Source organism: Anomaloglossus baeobatrachus, chromosome 1 (assembly GCF_048569485.1).
Source record: "Anomaloglossus baeobatrachus isolate aAnoBae1 chromosome 1, aAnoBae1.hap1, whole genome shotgun sequence".
NCBI lineage: Eukaryota > Metazoa > Chordata > Amphibia > Anura > Aromobatidae > Anomaloglossus > Anomaloglossus baeobatrachus.
In genome coordinates this window covers 142347722-142360184 of record NC_134353.1, presented here as the reverse complement: position 1 = coordinate 142360184, position 12463 = coordinate 142347722, and positions in this window count along the sequence as shown.

Below are 12463 nucleotides of genomic sequence, written 5' to 3'. Positions count from 1 at the left end.
ACAGCGCAGCTCCTCTCACAGAAAGGAGCTGGCTGCTGATCTGCCGGGCGGCCGCGGGCCGCTGACCTCCGAGGCCTGGTCGCAATCGCGACCGCTGCGACCGCGGTAGTTACACCCATGAGGACAGGTATATATATATATATATATATATATATATACAGTTCACAGTTTAGCATAAATTCTGCAGCTTGTCAGTGTACAGTTCAGTAAATGCTGCTGCAGGAAATCCTTATAAAATGAAAAATAAAATACTTTTCTGGCATAAGATGCACCCCAGATTTAGAGGAGGAAAATAGGAAAAAATAAGTTTTAATGTTGAAGAGGGTCCATTTTATAATCCCAGTGCGTCTTAATCCTAATGCTCACCAGGGGGGAGCGGCAGTGGTGTAGTGGCTTGGGAAGGTCACAGGAGGGTCGCGATTCTGCAGGCTTGGAGGAGGGGGTGTTGCGGCTCAGGAGGGTCAGCGATGCTGTGGCTCGGGGTGTAGCCATGGGCGCATTTGAATCCCTCGGCTATGGCTTACCAGGGCGGTGGTGGTGGAGCAGGGTCACAGGATGCGCTCAAGGTTGTTGCAGCGGCCGCCATTGATCTGCGGGCGGGCTGTGGAGGTGTCACAACACAGGGTGTCATGGCGGCGGGTAGTCTGTGGAGGCAAACTCGGCGGCAGGTGCATTGAGCTGACTGCCGGCTCCATTGAATCATCCGCGTTTGACGAGATGGACTTCAAGAAAATGGCCGCGGAGGTGGCGCGTGCGTAGATAGGACTCCATGGCCATTTTCTTAAAGTCCATTGTGTCAATCTGCGCAAGTGCTGCTTCTGTGGCCATTTTCTTGAAGTTCATCGCGTGAACTGTGAGCGATTCAATTGAGCCTGCAGTCAGCTCAATGCACCCGCCACTGAGACACCCTCACAGCCCGCCTGCCCGCAGATCAATGCTGTCCACGCGACACCTCTGAGCGCATCTTATGAGCCCGCTCGATCACCGCCGCCTTCATAAAGCCATATCTGTTTTGTAAGATGCATCCTCATTTTACTGCCAGTTTTCAGGGGGAAAAAAGTGCGTCTAACAAAGCGAAAAATATGGTAAATGAGAATTCTGAAGTATTGTGAACACGTTCAGGATCTTTTCCTTGCAGATTTGGTTGTAGAAAAAAAAACTGCAGCATGTCAATTCTTTCTGTGTTTATGCTGCGTTTTCCCCATTAAAAGTAATGGAAAAAAAAAACGAAACCAAAAATACATATAATGCACCAAATTGTGGCAAAACCCTTTGTTTTTGCTGCAGCATTTCTCCTGCCAGTAGATGCAGACTTGGTGCAGAAATTTCTGCAAACAAATCTCCATCTTGTGCACATAGCGTTACAGTGTAATAGCACTCAGCAGTGCACAGTCATTTAGCCATATATAGTGCAAAGGACCTGGCTGCCTTCAACAAACTGCTCCAAATGCGTCCCCCACTGCTTACACTCATTGTATGGCACTGATTCTGTGGGTTGTGACCCCCACCAACTCATAGATCAGCCTCAGTCCCTTATCCCCCATCCCCCCAGATTCTAGTGTTCCAAGCACTGGCAGCTTGGTGAATCTTTACATGTTATAATAAAGATATAATGCAAAAAGGGCCAGATCCACTTTTCTGCATTATAGTTACTGTTGACCCTGCCCAGCACATGGCTGCCCATTACTACAGAGCTAATGGGAGAGGGAGGCAGCAGAGGCTGAGCCTCACAAACAAGTCACAAACTGTGTCGGCCACTGTCTGCAGCCTCCAGTCCTGACCTGAATCTTCATTTCCTGCACTGCCGGCCCGACATGCATCCACAGTCACAAACAGCAGCCAGTCACTGTCTCCATACCCTGGCTGTAAAGAGTATATGACGCGGCAGGCAGTCAGCCCGAGGTCACAGGTAAAGAGGCTAGAGGGGGCGGAGCCGGCCACTTGTAAAAGAGATCGTATAGTATAGTTACAAGTTAAGTAATGCAGCTCTCGCTCCCTGACACGATCAGCTGTTTATCTTCAGGGCGGGCCCCTAACCTCCCGGCCCGGTCGCAGTGGCACCCTTCTCAAGTTGGTGGGTCCCTGTGGCTTGGACGATCTGGGGATCCCGTCCTGTTAGTCTCTCAGTCTTTAGTCCATACGGTGGCAGTTTGAACCCTGTAGGGTAGTCGGTGTTTGGTTCCGGTCCCTGGTTCTCCTGTCACTGCTGATGCCCCCAGACTTTACGGTCATTGAGGTCCTGGATGGTTACCTCACTGTGCAGATTTCATGAGGTCTGCTTGAAGCGTTTTCCTGACCTAGGGCTCTGTACCCCGTCGATGCCATGGTTTCGGGAGTACTTCACTGTACTCCACCGGCAGCCACACGCCTGGGCCCTCAGGTCACCGTCATACACTCCCGTCAGCACGGTTATGTCCGTCTCCTCTCATTACCACTACTGACTCTACTCACTGTACTAACTGCCTGCCACCTCCCACCTGGTTGTCATCTAGTTGTCTGGATCGGCTCCACCCCTGGGTGACCATCCATTGGATCCAACTGTAGTCTGTCACCAGTCTTTGGGGATGGGGAAAACTGGGATTAATATGTGTTTTGCTGTTACCAGCACTGGTCTTCCAGGTCCCTGGGGGTAGGCCCTGCATCTTTGACAGGATGCAGTACCTTATAGCTCCTGATGTGTTCAGGGACGCTACATTTGGCAGGATTGGAAGCACTATGACCCGAAGTAGCAGAGCCACAGTGTAAGCCAGAATCTGGGGCAGGAGTAGATTGGAGACCTATTGTCTTATAATTGGATGTGAATTTTGGGAGGAGTGGCGCTTGCCCCCTGGGATGCACCGCTAGGACCAGAGAGGCGAGTCTGTGTCCTTATCATTAGGGGAACTAAACTAAATCATATTCACAGTATAAATCTTTTTAAATATGATTTGTAATGAAATGAAAATTCTGAGAATTCTGTAAAATGGTTGTCATGTGGTTGTCTCAAGTTCCCACAGGTTTGTTAATTAGATAGCCAAGCAATACTCGGTAAGAGAACACTTTCACATTGAAATGACACTAATGTTTTGTGCTGTGCCCGGCCTTACAGGTCTGATCTAATAATTCCTGGCAGGCAGAGACATGCACAGGAATCAAGAAATTCACAAAAAGGACTGGTTGTGCACAGAAATCAGTAACAACCAACAACAAAGGGACTGGAAATCTATGCAAATATCAGAAGAGTGTTTACATGTTACATTCTCAATTCACTATAAAAACATCTACAAGACTTAACGTACTGTCACACATAACGAGATCGCTGCGAGATCGCAGCTGAGGAACAACAACGGTCAGCAGAGAGCCCGCCCCCATGGACGATTTACATAACAAAAGGTACAAGTTTATAAAGTATTTAATTTGGTTTAAAAGGGGCCACGAAAAGTACAGGAACCTTGCTAGAATGCAGCCCAGGAGCTGCAGAGGGGGAAACTTTTAGGTTTAAAGCTAAATTTCTGATGACAGGTTCCCTTTAATGATGTAGAGTGTTGCTATCCTGTCTTAGGCTAGGTTCACACTTCCGTTAAATTGTATCAGTCACAATCCGCTGCTCTGGTAAACAACGGAATCCGTTTGGCGGATTCCGTTGTTCCTATAGACTTGTATGAGCGGCGGATTGTGACTGATGATGCTGCGTTGCACCCTCCGCCCGACTGATCAGTCGTGAAACGACTGACTGCGGGGCGGAAGGAACGCAGCCTGTAACGTTTTTTGAGCAGCGCAATCCGTAGGATTTTGCTGCGCATGCTCTCTCTGGCTGCCTGCACACGTAACCAGGATACACATTGGGTTACTAAGCAATGCGCTTTGGTTAGTTACCCGATATTCACCCTGGATACGTGTGCAGGGAGGCCGACACTTCCCCGCTCGGCTCCGCCCCCTCCCGCACTCCGCATGTGTACACACACACACTCACACACTCACCTGTCCCCAGCCCTGCAGTCCACGCGGCACTGACATCCTCAGCGCCATGGCCCCGCTCGGCTCCGCCCCCCTCGCGCTCCGCCCCCCGCACACAACAGAGTCCGACAATGAATTCTGTTCTTTGTCATCCGTTGTACAACGCATCAGTCACATGCGTCAAGCAACGCATGTGACTGATGCAAAACAATGGAAATGTGAACCTAGCCTTATATAGGCCTCCAGCAGTGCAATACATCTTTCTATGGCCCTCTTCTGATTCTGTCCCAGGCTGCACAGCAAAGCAAGGTTACTGAGCTGCAGAAGAAACATGTTTGCCTTTTGTTTCTGCTGTGATTACCAGAGTGAAAATTAAATGGACTAATGTGATATCTTATCTTTTTCCGGTCTATGTTCTAGTTCACCTACAACTAGAAGAACTATAAAAATGTTATTTATGATTATATAATATCAAATATTTTGCGCTATCAATAAAGCTTGAAATTGAGTCTCAAATAATATTAATAATTATACTATCGTTATAAATTATCAGCTTTAGTTCCGTCTAATATTTTGTAATATTTTAATAAAGCCAAATTAATTTCTCAAGAAAAAGGTGAACATTCCTTACTATTCCTGAAATGTTCCACTCCAAATTTTGCCATGTACAGAACAACCAACAGGAAGCTGTGAAGCCATCTGTTCCTGTTCTGCTTCGGGAAGATTACAGCCAGCGAGAATTTGTAACCTAACATGGTGATATATTAAGTTTACTGCAGAAAGAAATTCTAACACATCAACCAAGCCTATTACTTAAAAAATATGATTATATGTTTCTTATCAAAACTTGTCTCATTTGTTACAATGTCTACATGTGGTGGCCTGAATTCATCATTTACATATTTTGAGAGCCTAATTCACATCCCCCATGGTCCAAGTATCATGGCTGTCTCTCTACATTATGAGACAGGTGACAGATTCAGGGCAAGAGAGTCATTTCCGTGCAAGACTCTCTATATTAAACGCATTACCTTTCTTTTGGTGATGTATGGGTTAATGTCAGTATTCCTGGCCAGCAAGCATTCTCATGACCTTCTCAGGTGTTTCCAGCTTGGACCATTCCCAGTCCCTATATACACCCTCTGCTTCCTGTTGAGGGAGCTGATTACTCTAATTCATGCTTGGATGCTTGGCCTGTAGGTGGAAGGAGCTGGTGAAGCCCTCTCTGCAAGTTGCTGTGTAGTCTGCAGTCCTGATGCTGACTGCAGCTGTCTGTTGTTGTGTTTCCTCTGTCTGTCTTTCCTTCCCCTTGTGTGCATTAGTGCAGCGATGGGGCTAGCAACCCTCACCTGCAAGGTAGGGCTATTACAGGGTGTGTCACGGACTTTCCTCGGTTGCAGTTTTGGTGATTGGTTCTGAGTCTAAGGGGTACTTTGCACGCTGCGAATTTGCTAGCCGATGCTAGCGATGCCGAGCGCAATAGTACCCGCCCCCGTCGCACATGCGATATCTTGTGATAGCTGCCGTAGCGAACATTATCGCTACAGCAGCTTCACACGCACTTACCTGCCCTGCGACGTCGCTCTGGCCAGCGACCTGCCTCCTTCCTAAGGGGGCGGGTCATACGGCGTCACAGCGACGCACACGGCAGGCGGCCAATAGAAGCGGAGGGGCAGAGATGAGCGGGATGTAAACATTCCGCCCACCTCCTTTCTTCCGCATAGCCGGTGGAGGCAGGTAATGAAATGTTCCTCGCTCCTACAGCTTCACACAGCGATGTATGCTGCCGCAGGAACGAGGAACAACATCGTATCTCCTATTAGTGCGACATTATGAAAATGACCGACACTACACAGATCACCGATTTACGACGCTTTTGCGATCGTTTATCGGCGCATCTAGGCTTTACAAGTTGCTACGTCGTTACCGGTGCCAGATGTGCATCACTTTCGAATTGACCCCGATCAGATCGCAGTAGCGATGTCGCAGCGTGCAAAGTACCCCTAAGTCTCACTCTGTTTTGCAGGAATCAGCTTATTAAATGGATTCTCTTTCCTTTTGGGGAGGAGGAGGTTAATGCCAGGTTTCCTTCCAAGAGCTTCTGACTCCTGGTCAGGTGTTTCCAGTTTAGACCATGCCCAGGCATTAGATACACCCTTCAACTTCCACCAGAGGGTGCCAGTTATTTCCTATCATTTGGAAGCTGACCCTGGAGGTGGAAGGAGCTGTTGTTTCCCTTTCTCAGTTGTGCTTTTGGCTGCAGCATTGTTTTTTTCTGCAGCATTTTCAGGTGTGTTTGCTTAGGTTTGGAAGATACCCAGTATGCTGTTATTCCCTCCTCTTTATGTCGTTTTCCCTCCTGCCCTTTTAGGGTCTGCTTTGTGAGTGGTTGCCGTGTGTACGAGTAATCGTAGTTGTCACCCAGGTTTGACTATTTTTGTTGGTGGCGTGTAGTCACTTGTGCGTGCCCATTCCCCTCGGGTGGGGGGTTGTGGAGAAGGGTCATAACATCAGGGACAAGGACAGGAGATAGGGCATAGGTTGGGGGCCCGGACTTCCTTACCATTAAGGGTACCTCCGGATGTTAGGGTGAGCGCAAGGACCCCAGCCTTAGGGTCAGTATAGGCTTCCCTGGGTTTACCTAAGATACCCTTGACAGTCTTCTAGGGTCTCAAGTATCCTGTTTGGCGACAAGTGTGGAACCTGTATAGGGACTGGTCAGGAGAGCAGGGCACAGTTGCAGGTGAGTGAAGGAGGTGTCCCATCTTCCCCCTCACTAGCGCTGGAGTCCACTGTTGTTTAAGTGTCCCTGGTGTACCCTTTGTTGTTGTGTGTCATGTTGTGCGCCATATCTTCCCTGTCACTACTGTGAGAGTCTGAAATGTGATTGTGTCAGCAGTGCAGTAGGACCCTGTGAGTTCTGCCTGCCTTCACTGATCAGCAGGGTTTTGGTTCAGAGACCCTGTAGATGCAAGAGTTACCTCAGAGAAAGTGTGCTGAGCCCGGGCTGCCTGAGAGAGACAGTTGCGTGCCTTTTTTTTCCCCTCTTTTCTTCTCTCTCCGCTTCTTGTCCTCCTATTCTCGCCGCACAATTGTGCAATAAATCAAATTAATTTTTTCTATATATTTATGTCATTTTGTATATATATTGTATTCTGCACTGTCCATTTTCCTCTTTATTGTATACATTTTTGTATTATTGATATCATGTATTTTGGGATTTTCATTTAAATATACTTATTAATTTTTTGTATATAGTGCAACTGAAGAAGGTCTTCTGTGACCGAAAACGTTATTTATGCACATCCACTGTTAAATAAAATCACAGCATCAAGAATTTTGGGAGTGCCTTGTGTCTATACTTAGTTTCTTGGCTTTGGAACCTACTAAGTGCACCCCTTTCCATTTACACAATATTCACCATTTCAAGGAAGTGCCATTTGTTATATTCAATGCGGGCTAATAAGAGTCTGAAAAGAGAAAGAGATCAGACAAACTGTTGGAGATCATTTTTTTTTCTTTCATTATCTTTTCCTCACAAAAGAACCAGGAGTTGTGCTGAAGAAATTGGACTGTGTAGTGTGAGAGAAAGGAGCTTCAATTTCCTGAGGGGAGGGCTGTTCTCTGGACCAAGGAAGCCTGTGTTCTGTCTAAGGATTACTAGAGAGCTGTGGGCCTGAGACCGTGTTCTGTGTGGAGTAATTGGCTAATATCGACTAAAGGGTGCTTTACACGCTGTGACATCGCTAACGATATATTGTCGGGGTCACGTCGTTAGCAACATCACAGCCTGTGACACCAAGGAGCGACGATCAACAATCGCAAAAGTGTAAAAAATCGTTGATCATTGACACGTCGATCCTTTTCATAATATCATTGGTGGTGCATGCCGCTGGTTGTTCGTCGTTCCTGCGGCATGACACATCGCTATGTGTGACACCGCAGGAACAACGAACATCCCCTTACCTGCGTCCACCGGCAATGAGGGAAGGAGGTGGGCGGCATGTTCCGGCCGCTCATCTCCGCCCCTCCTATGCTATTGGGCGGCCACTTAGTGACGCCGCAGTGACGTCGCTATGACGCCGAACGCATCTCCCCCTTGAAGGAGGGATTGTTCGGTGGTCACAGCGACGTCACTGAAAAGGTATGTGTGTGTGATCACCAAATGTCGCACGAATGACGGGGGCGGGTGCTATCGCGCACGACATCATTAGCTATCGCTAGCGATGTTGCACCGTGTAAAGCACCCTTAAGTCCGGGGTCCCTGCATAGCAGGACTGGGGTGAAGACATCCTAAGAGCAAGAAGAAGATTTTTGTGTTTCTTTTTTTTCCCTTCATTGGAATTATATACAGCGGACTCGGACCACAGGCCTGTGTGAAACTTCCCTTGAAGTTAATGGTACCATAGTTTTAAGATACCCGGGTATCCCTTTGTTCAGTGTAAAACCAATGTTGGTAAAATTTAAGGCTTTGTTATTAGTGGTGATAAGTTATACTCAGTGCGCCATCTCAGAGGTCCCCTCAGAGCGCCCCCACTGGATTTACACCTCTTGCCTTTATAGTTGTTTTTCTTAGTTCAGCCTGGTGAGTAGGTAAATTTATTCCCTGTTCCTGAGGTAATACCGTGTTTCCCCGAAAGTAAGACCCTGTCTTACATTAATTTTACCCCAAAAAGTCCCACCCTGTCTTACTTTCAGGGGAGGTCTTACATTAGCCGAAAAAAAATGACAATTTCTTAACAGTGCAGTGGGATACGGCACTGTTATGGGGTATGGGGCTGTGTGCAGTGGGATACGGCACTGTTATGGGGTATGGGGCTGTGTGCAGTGGGATACGGCACTGTTATGGGGTATGGGGCTGTGCCGTATCCCACTGCACACAGCCCCATACCCCATAACAGTGCAGTGGGATACGGCACTGTTATGGGGTATGGGGCTGTGTGCAGTGGGATACGGCACTGTTATGGGGTATGGGGCTGTGCCGTATCCCACTGCACACAGCCCCATACCCCATAACAGTGCAGTGGGATACGGCACTGTTATGGGGTATGGGGCTGTGTGCAGTGGGATACGGCACTGTTATGGGGTATGGGGCTGTGCCGTATCCCACTGCACACAGCCCCATACCCCATAACAGTGCAGTGGGATACGGCACTGTTATGGGGTATGGGGCTGTGTGCAGTGGGATACGGCACTGTTATGGGGTATGGGGCTGTGCCGTATCCCACTGCACACAGCCCCATACCCCATAACAGTGCAGTGGGATACGGCACTGTTATGGGGTATGGGGCTGTGTGCAGTGGGATACAGCACTGTTATGGGGTATGGGGCTGTGCCGTATCCCACTGCACACAGCCCCATACCCTATACAGTACATGTTTCCCTACTTGGTTTTTAAATGGTGGACGTTTTCCTCTGCGGTGCGGAAGGCCTGTGCTGCAGGGAACGCTGTGCCAATCAGCAGGGAAACAGCGGTGACGTGGGGCTGGGGCGGCCAATTACAGCCCGAGCTGCTGGGCCAATCAGCGCTCGAGCCGGAGGCCGGCGGTGACGTGGGGCTGGGGCGGCCAATTACAGCCCGAGCTGCTGGGCCAATCAGCGCTCGAGCCGGAGGCCGGCGGTGACGTGGGGAGCAGGGGCGGCCAATTACAGCCCGAGCTGCTGGGCCAATCAGCGCTCGAGCCGGGGGCCGGCGGTGACGTGGGGAGCAGGGGCGGCCAATGAGCTGGGCGGATTGCGGGGTTAACACGGCGAGTTAACCCCATGAGCGCTGGACCCGCCCAGCTGCACCTGAGGACACCTCTGGAGCCTGGGGACCCAATGGGGGACAGCGGCGGCCCAAAGGTAAGGGCCTTACATGTCACACTGGCCCCCCAACCCTGCCTTACATTCGGGGGAGGCCTTACATTGAAGGACCCCCCCGTAACCCCCACCCTGTCTTACTTTCGGGGGGGTCCTACTTTCGGGGAAACACGGTATACATAACCAGGGAACTCTGCGATCGGCGCATTGATTCCGGCTAAAAGCTGAGTGTGTTAATTCCACTTTTGTGGTGCTTCGAAGGGTTCTTAAGTCAGTCATTATTTATTCTGAATCATACTCTAATTCTCAGCCTAGTAAAGAAACCCTTGTTTATTTCTGCCTCTGTCTCGGTTTGTGACCCACTGGATTCTCTTTGGACCTACGGTCATTATGTAACGGGGTGCCAGGGGTGCCTCGGGGGTTGTAGTCGTGGCCCCTTCGGTTAGGTTTACCCCTGGTGCCGCCGTCACTTTTGGGACAGGAGATGACTTGGTGGGGCAGAGTGTGGTGGTGCAGACGCCGTCGTCAGTTGTACAGAGACTCTGCAGACATGGATCAATTGAACCAGCAGGCATTTTTATTAAACACTTCTTCTTCACAGAGGCACAACACTTCAGGTGACTTCACACTTTTTGGCTGAGGGGAAAAACCTGTTCCTGACGTCTCCTCCAGTGGGGATGTGCCCGGCTAATCCACTTCACCTGGCTCCCACTACGGCTCTCACAGACCGGACCCACACCAGTACTGCTTCACACTTGAGGTTCCGCCTTCTCCTCTTCTCTCCGGCTTTCCTATTCACCCAGCTCCCACACTCTGCCCCTTCTCTGCTTCTTCTCTGCCGTTCCGGACACAACTCCCTCTGGTTCTAAAACTATTTTCTAACCACTCTCCTTCTCCCTCCCCTTTCTGCTGCCGGCTCCTCCTTTCCTCTGCCCTGTTTCTGTGGAGACAGCCGTCCCACCCGGCCACTAGGGGAACCCCTAAAAACAGTGCATATAACAATAAAACATTTTTATTAAATAACATCGACATTCCGGGGAAACTGTACCTCATTGTAAGGGGTCTGCCCACCCCTTACATACCTCCCCTCTTTAAGCCTAAGCCTCCCGGCAAGGCATAACCCTAAAAACCCCATTTAAATAACAAAGTCATTTTTAGTAAAACTACAAACATGTCCACCTTAGGGCACGCGCAAGGGGCGCACCAGTCCGGCGCCCGGAGTCCTTCCTGGGAGCTCCCGGTCTAAGTAGGTAATGTGCCCGGAGGCCTTCAGTAAGCACTCCTGGTCTTTGCAGGTCTTCTGCCCGGAGGCTTTTGCAGCACTCCGGGTCTTAGATGGCAGGAACACAAAATAGCAAAATTTTCTTTAACCACACGGAGGGAACCCCTGGCTCAGTCCAGCGGCAGGCTCCTTCCGGGCTTAGTAGCTTGAACCGATTGCAAACAGCAGAACTTTTCCGGCTCTGAACAATGCCGGTATTTAACATAAACAGGTCCACTATCTTCCGGTCATGACGGTTCACTCAGGGTGATAAGCACGTTGCCATTCAGCCCATTGAGCCTTCACGTAGTCAGACAAGGACTGACCAGGCAACCGGCGCAGCCTCCGGAAGGGTTCATAGTTGACATTTTGCTCCGGTGTCTCGGTCTCCGGTCTTGTCTCCTCAACCCCCGACGGGGGTGATGGGGTCGCTGCACGGGACGGCTGGGGTCTGCCCATGACGATCACCGGGTGAGTAACCAGGCTCTGTTGAATAGCCAGCACCGCCGGGGTCCCCTTCTCTGGGTCAGCGTTCGGTCCGGGCATGACTTCCGGGGCTACTGCCAGTGTGCTTCTCGGGTGGGAGATCTCAGCTAGTACCAGTCTTTGCTGTGCACGCCGCCGGTATTGGCATTCTTCCCACTCGATTTCTTGCTGCCATTGGGCAGCCTCTTGGGTAGTAGGAATCCGGGTCACTCCTACCGCAAATAGGCCCCGGCATCCCACCTCTCTCATGAACCTCACCTTCTCTCCCGGGTATAAGGTGTGAAGGCGTTGTGGTAGGCCCTCAGTGTTCAGGTTCACCCGATTACTTTTACAATGGTCACCGGTCTCTTCATCCTCGATGAAACCATAGCCCTCTTTCTGGTTGAACTTTACCACAGTTCCGACGGTACGCTGTCGTTCGAATTCATCACTCCGGGGACCAGCCATCATTTCACGGGCCACGGTCTCGGCCATCAACCTCTCCTGTACCGGGTCGGGTTCTGGTGATGGGGACTTCCGCCGATTCTGGGACGATGGCTGCACTGGATCCCAGAAGAAACCCCACTCGTCCTTTTCTAGCTCCCGGGCATCGATGGGGAGTTCCCAGGAGTCTGTTTCCCGATGGCAGCTGTGCCGTGTAAGTAGCTCGGACCTCGGTCGTGGTCTCTCCGGTCGCGGCATCCCAGGTTGTGACCCAGGTAACTTTCGTGGGCCGCTCCGGTCCTCCGGGCACAGCCGGTAAGTGAGGGGTGAGTCCTTCCGCAGACGCAGCTGCAGTCTGCTTCTGGTGTCCTCTGCCCAGGCCAGTCGCGACCAACGCAGCCATCGCAGCTTGCTGTCTTTCGGAGTTCTCCATCTTGCTTGCAGTAAGCGTTTCTGGTAAGGGCGTCAGGGTCAGTGGAGATGCTGGAGGAAGTGGAGGCGGGCCTACTTTTCCCGCTCTTGGGTATACTCCACCCCCAGTCTCACACATCAGAT